Raw genomic sequence first — 6,529 nt, 5'->3', positions numbered from 1 at the left:
AAAATAGAAAATAAAATGTTAAAACATTCCAAAATCGACACAGCCCATTCTAACGTTTGGCAATGTGACACATATATCCATTCCTGAAATAATAAACATCTTCGAAGCTTCCCAAAGAATCTCCAAAAGCATTTAAACAATTTGACAACTAAGTGTGCTGTTTTTCCTCTTTCTTCATTAGAAACCAATCTTCACCTGCAGCATAATTGAAACACTAAATATAACACTTTGAATATAACATGAATCCTGTAATTGTTCACATTAATCCAAGAAATGATGAAGCGAACACCTTCCAGTCTTAATTAAAGCTCTGCTGTCTCTGAAATGGTGTGTCACAGAGGTGAGTGCCTTAGGGGCATTTATCTTATTTACAGAGGACTGGCAATGGCGTTTAATGATTAACCAAGAGGGATATCATCTCCTTGAAATCTGGTGCTGGTTTTGCTGCTTGGGTATTGAGTGAATCAAGCCAACCGCCACAATGTTTTTTGCATTTCAATCACATGCATTCAAACACTACATTTGGCCGTTTCTTTGCATTTTGTTCAAAACAGTGTAGACTTTACAACTAGGCAAGGCAAGTCAAGTCAAGTCTAGGTTTATTTATACAGCACATTTCATACACAGTGGTAATTCAAATTGCTTTACTTGGCAATAATAAAGAAAATAAAAGATAAGCAAATTATGATCTGCTTTTCTGGATCGAATTGAACACTTAAGTTTACAACTCCAAGGGTCACTGTTACTTGGTTGCTGTGTCTCTTTAATGGAAATATACCCTGAAAAAAACCCATCAATCAGGTTCAAAATATTTTTGATCACGAAATATAAAACATAAAGGATCAGTAAGCTATAAAGAGGTGCGCACCCAAAACCATGGCTGCTACTCCAGGATCCAACTAATGGGAACGAGATCCGCGGGATTACAAAGATTCTATACTTTCTTATACCAAAAAGCGTCGCATTTATGGGACTGATCATGCCCAATCAGTTAACAGATTAGGATATATTAGAACTAGATAATTCACAACCATTGAAATGTTTTGCTATTTATTTTATGTATTCACGCAATTAGCATTTCAAGGGATAGTTCATCCAAAAATGAAATTGTCATCATTTATTGACACTCATTTTGTTCCAAACCCATTCATTTTTCTTCTTCCATGGAACACAAAGATGTAAGGCAGATTGTCATCCACAGTCACCATTCACTTTCTGTGCATAATTTTTTCCAATGAAAGAGAATGGTGACCGAGTCTAACATTCTGCCTAACATCTCCCTTTTTGTTTTACAGAAGAAATTCAAACCGATTTGGAACAACATGGGAGGGAGTAAATTATGAATTACATTTTTCAGTGAACAATCCCAAACTTGTTGTATTGCATATTATTATCAAGCTACTTTTTGAAATAAGTTTTATAATTAATTGATATAATTGATCATTTTACCAGTAATGACAAAGCACCATTTTTAGCTGACGTTACTCCAAAAAACACCGTTACCCAATGTACTGATAGGGACTACAATACCCACAATGCATGGGCAGTGGGGGGGTGATAGGGGACAAAAGAGTTGTTCGGATGAGAGACGGACATGTGTGACGGGTCTTCTTGAATATGATAACAGCTGAAATGATACACCCAAAGGCCGGTCCATGTGTGCACTACTGTCTTGAAAGATGAAATCACACTTAATCTTCTCTAAAGGGAAATGGGTGGTCCATACACAACAAAAAGACGTGTAGCCTACATCAGAGTCTGTATTTAGAGAAACCGACTCCTCTCAGGTCCTCAAATGGCAATTTCATTAAACGGTACACTCTAAACACTTCTAATTTGCAACAGTAGATAATGGATGCATTTTTTTTTATTTTTAGTTTGTTGTGTAAAACAATTTGATCTTAAAGTCTGCGAGAAGCGCCCAACAAGCCAATCACACCTATGGAAAATTCCTCAGAAAGCGTGGAATGAAAATCTTAAAGGGATAGTTCACCCAAAAATGAAAATGCTCTCATCATACCAGATGTGTATGACTTTCTTACTTCTGCTGAACAAAAATTAAGATTTTTAGAAGACTATCTCAGCTCTGTAGGTCCATAAAATGCAGGTGAATGGGTACCAAAATTTGGAAGTTCCAAAATCGCATGAAGGCGGCATAAAAGTAATCCAGACATCTCTTGCGGTTAAATCCATGTCTTCAGAATCTATACGATATGTGTGGGTGAGAAACAGATCAATATTTAAGATGTTTTTTTTCTACTATCAATCTCTACTTTCACTTTTACATCATCATTCTTTTGTTTTCGTCAATTCACACTCTTTGTGCATATTGTCACCTACTGGGCAGGGAGGAGAATTTATAGGAAAAAAAGGACTTCAATATAGATCTGTATCTGAAGACAGGGATTTAAACACTGGAGTCTTATGAATCACTTATATGTTGAATGCATGTCCTTTTTAGAGTTTTAAAATGTTGGTACCCATTCACTTGCATTGTGAGGACCTACAAAAAAATCTTTGTTTGTGTTCTGCAGAAAAAGAAAGCCATACACATTTGGGATGGCATGAGGGTGAGTAAATAAAGAGAGGATTTTTGGGTGAACTATCCTTTTAATTAACCAACAGCTGGAATGAATATCTGCAAAGTTGCCATAGTTGTTTGAGGAGCAGCCTACAGCATTTCGTTGATTTCTCACAATCTTGGTCAAATAATAATAATTTAAATTCCTCCCAAAAACATTTTTCAAGAAGGATTTGAAGCTTTTGAATACTAGATGAGTCTTGACATAGCTATTTCTTGCTGGTTTAGAACTTGTTGACTGATCGGTCACTTGATAATTAATTCTTCACTGTCAATAAATGTATAATATAATTGAAAATTAAATGGCAGACTGTGGCACAGTGTTGCTTCTGTGCTCAACAGGTTCATTTATATGTGAATCCTGTGCTGCGGAGTTGAGGTAGAGGCTTTTTGTGCATCAATCTAATGCACAATACAAACTCATGATGCATGACTTTCAATTTGTCACTTGGACACTCACCATATTTGTAATATGTGTCTTTTAATTTGTTTGTATTTATATATTATATACTACGGAAGAGGATTAGGGCCAAGCAATAATAAAAAAAAAATAAAGCCATCTCGAGATTAAAGTCATTATAATGCGAGATTAAACTCATTAATTATCGAGAATAAAGTCGTTGTGTTTCGAGAAAAAACTCGTTAAGTTTAATCTCGCATTATAATGACTTTATTCTCGATATTTAATGAGTTTATTCTCAAGATTGTATTTCGACTTTTTTCTCGAAATTTAACGAGTTTAATCTCGCATTATAATGACTTTATTCTCGATATTTAATGAGTTTATTCTCAAGATTGTATTTCGACTTTTTTCTCGAAATTTAACGAGTTTAATCTCGCATTATAATGACTTTATTCTCGATATTTAATGAGTTTATTCTCAAAATTGTATTTCGACTTTTTTCTCGAAATTTAACGAGTTTAATCTCGCATTATAATGACTTTAATCTCGATATTTAATGAGTTTATTCTCAAGATTGTATTTCGACTTTTTTCTCGAAATTTAACGAGTTTAATCTCGCATTATAATGACTTTATTCTCGATATTTAATGAGTTTATTCTCAAGATTGTATTTCGACTTTTTCTCGAAATTTAACGAGTTTAATCTCGCATTATAATGACTTTATTCTCGATATTTAATGAGTTTATTCTCAAGATTGTATTTCGACTTTTTCTCGAAATTTAACGAGTTTAATCTCGCATTATAATGACTTTATTCTCGATATTTAATGAGTTTATTCTCAAGATTGTATTTCGACTTTTTCTCGAAATTTAACGAGTTTAATCTCGCATTATAATGACTTTAATCTCGATATTTAATGAGTTTATTCTCAAGATTGTATTTCGACTTTTTCTCGAAATTTAACGAGTTTAATCTCGCATTATAATGACTTTAATCTCGATATTTAATGAGTTTATTCTCAAGATTGTATTTCGACTTTTTTCTCGAAATTTAACGAGTTTAATCTCGCATTATAATGACTTTATTCTCGATATTTAATGAGTTTATTCTCAAGATTGTATTTCGACTTTTTCTCGAAATTTAACGAGTTTAATCTCGCATTATAATGACTTTATTCTCGATATTTAATGAGTTTATTCTCAAGATTGTATTTCGACTTTTTCTCGAAATTTAATCGAGTTTAATCTCGCATTATAATTACTTTATTCTCGATATTTAATGAGTTTATTCTCAAGATTGTATTTCGACCTTTTTCTCGAAATTTAACGAGTTTAATCTCGCATTATAATGACTTTATTCTCGATATTTAATGACTTTATTCTCAAAATTGTATTTCGACTTTTTTCTCGAAATTTAACGAGTTTAATCTCGCATTATAATGACTTTAATCTCGATATTTAATGAGTTTTTTCTCAAGATTGTATTTCGACTTTTTCTCGAAATTTAACGAGTTTAATCTCGCATTATAATGACTTTATTCTCGATATTTAATGAGTTTATTCTCAAGATTGTATTTCGACTTTTTCTCGAAATTTAACGAGTTTAATCTCGCATTATAATGACTTTATTCTCGATATTTAATGAGTTTATTCTCAAGATTGTATTTCGACTTTTTTCTCGAAATTTAACGAGTTTAATCTCGCATTATAATGACTTTATTCTCGATATTTAATGAGTTTATTCTCAAGATTGTATTTCGACTTTTTCTCGAAATTTAACGAGTTTAATCTCGCATTATAATGACTTTAATCTCGATATTTAATGAGTTTATTCTCAAGATTGTATTTCGACTTTTTCTCGAAATTTAACGAGTTTAATCTCGCATTATAATGACTTTATTCTCGATATTTAATGAGTTTATTCTCAAGATTGTATTTCGACTTTTTCTCGAAATTTAACGAGTTTAATCTCGCATTATAATGACTTTATTCTCGATATTTAATGAGTTTATTCTCAAGATTGTATTTCGACTTTTTTCTCGAAATTTAACGAGTTTAATCTCGCATTATAATGACTTTATTCTCGATATTTAATGAGTTTATTCTCAAGATTGTATTTCGACTTTTTTCTCGAAATTTAACGAGTTTAATCTCGCATTATAATTACTTTATTCTCGATATTTAATGAGTTTATTCTCAAGATTGTATTTCGACCTTTTTCTCGAAATTTAACGAGTTTAATCTCGCATTATAATGACTTTATTCTCGATATTTAATGACTTTATTCTCAAAATTGTATTTCGACTTTTTTCTCGAAATTTAACGAGTTTAATCTCGCATTATAATGACTTTAATCTCGATATTTAATGAGTTTTTTCTCAAGATTGTATTTCGACTTTTTTCTCGAAATTTAACGAGTTTAATCTCGCATTATAATGACTTTATTCTCGATATTTAATGAGTTTATTCTCAAGATTGTATTTCGACTTTTTTCTCGAAATTTAACGAGTTTAATCTCGCATTATAATGACTTTATTCTCGATATTTAATGAGTTTATTCTCAAGATTGTATTTCGACTTTTTCTCGAAATTTAACGAGTTTAATCTCGCATTATAATGACTTTATTCTCGATATTTAATGAGTTTATTCTCAAGATTGTATTTCGACTTTTTCTCGAAATTTAACGAGTTTAATCTCGCATTATAATGACTTTATTCTCGATATTTAATGAGTTTATTCTCAAGATTGTATTTCGACTTTTTTCTCGAAATTTAACGAGTTTAATCTCGCATTATAATGACTTTAATCTCGATATTTAATGAGTTTATTCTCAAGATTGTATTTCGACTTTTTTCTCGAAATTTAACGAGTTTAATCTCGCATTATAATGACTTTATTCTCGATATTTAATGAGTTTATTCTCAAGATTGTATTTCGACTTTTTCTCGAAATTTAACGAGTTTAATCTCGCATTATAATGACTTTATTCTCGATATTTAATGAGTTTATTCTCAAGATTGTATTTCGACTTTTTCTCGAAATTTAACGAGTTTAATCTCGCATTATAATGACTTTATTCTCGATATTTAATGAGTTTATTCTCAAGATTGTATTTCGACCTTTTTCTCGAAATTTAACGAGTTTAATCTCGCATTATAATGACTTTATTCTCGATATTTAATGAGTTTATTCTCAAGATTGTTTTTCGACTTTTTTCTCGAAATTTAACGAGTTTAATCTCGCATTATAATGACTTTAATCTCGATATTTAATGAGTTTATTCTCAAGATTGTATTTCGACTTTTTTCTCGAAATTTAACGAGTTTAATCTCGCATTATAATGACTTTATTCTCGATATTTAATGACTTTATTCTCAAGATTGTATTTCGACTTTTTTCTCGAAATTTAACGAGTTTAATCTCGCATTATAATGACTTTAATCTCGATATTTAATGAGTTTATTCTCAAGATTGTATTTCGACTTTTTTCTCGAAATTTAACGAGTTTAATCTCACATATAATGACTTTATTCTCGATATTTAA

This window comes from Xyrauchen texanus, chromosome 30 (genome assembly GCF_025860055.1).
Source record: "Xyrauchen texanus isolate HMW12.3.18 chromosome 30, RBS_HiC_50CHRs, whole genome shotgun sequence".
Taxonomy (NCBI): domain Eukaryota; kingdom Metazoa; phylum Chordata; class Actinopteri; order Cypriniformes; family Catostomidae; genus Xyrauchen; species Xyrauchen texanus.
The sequence above is the reverse complement of the archived record's forward strand: the minus strand, read 5'-3'. Positions refer to the sequence as shown.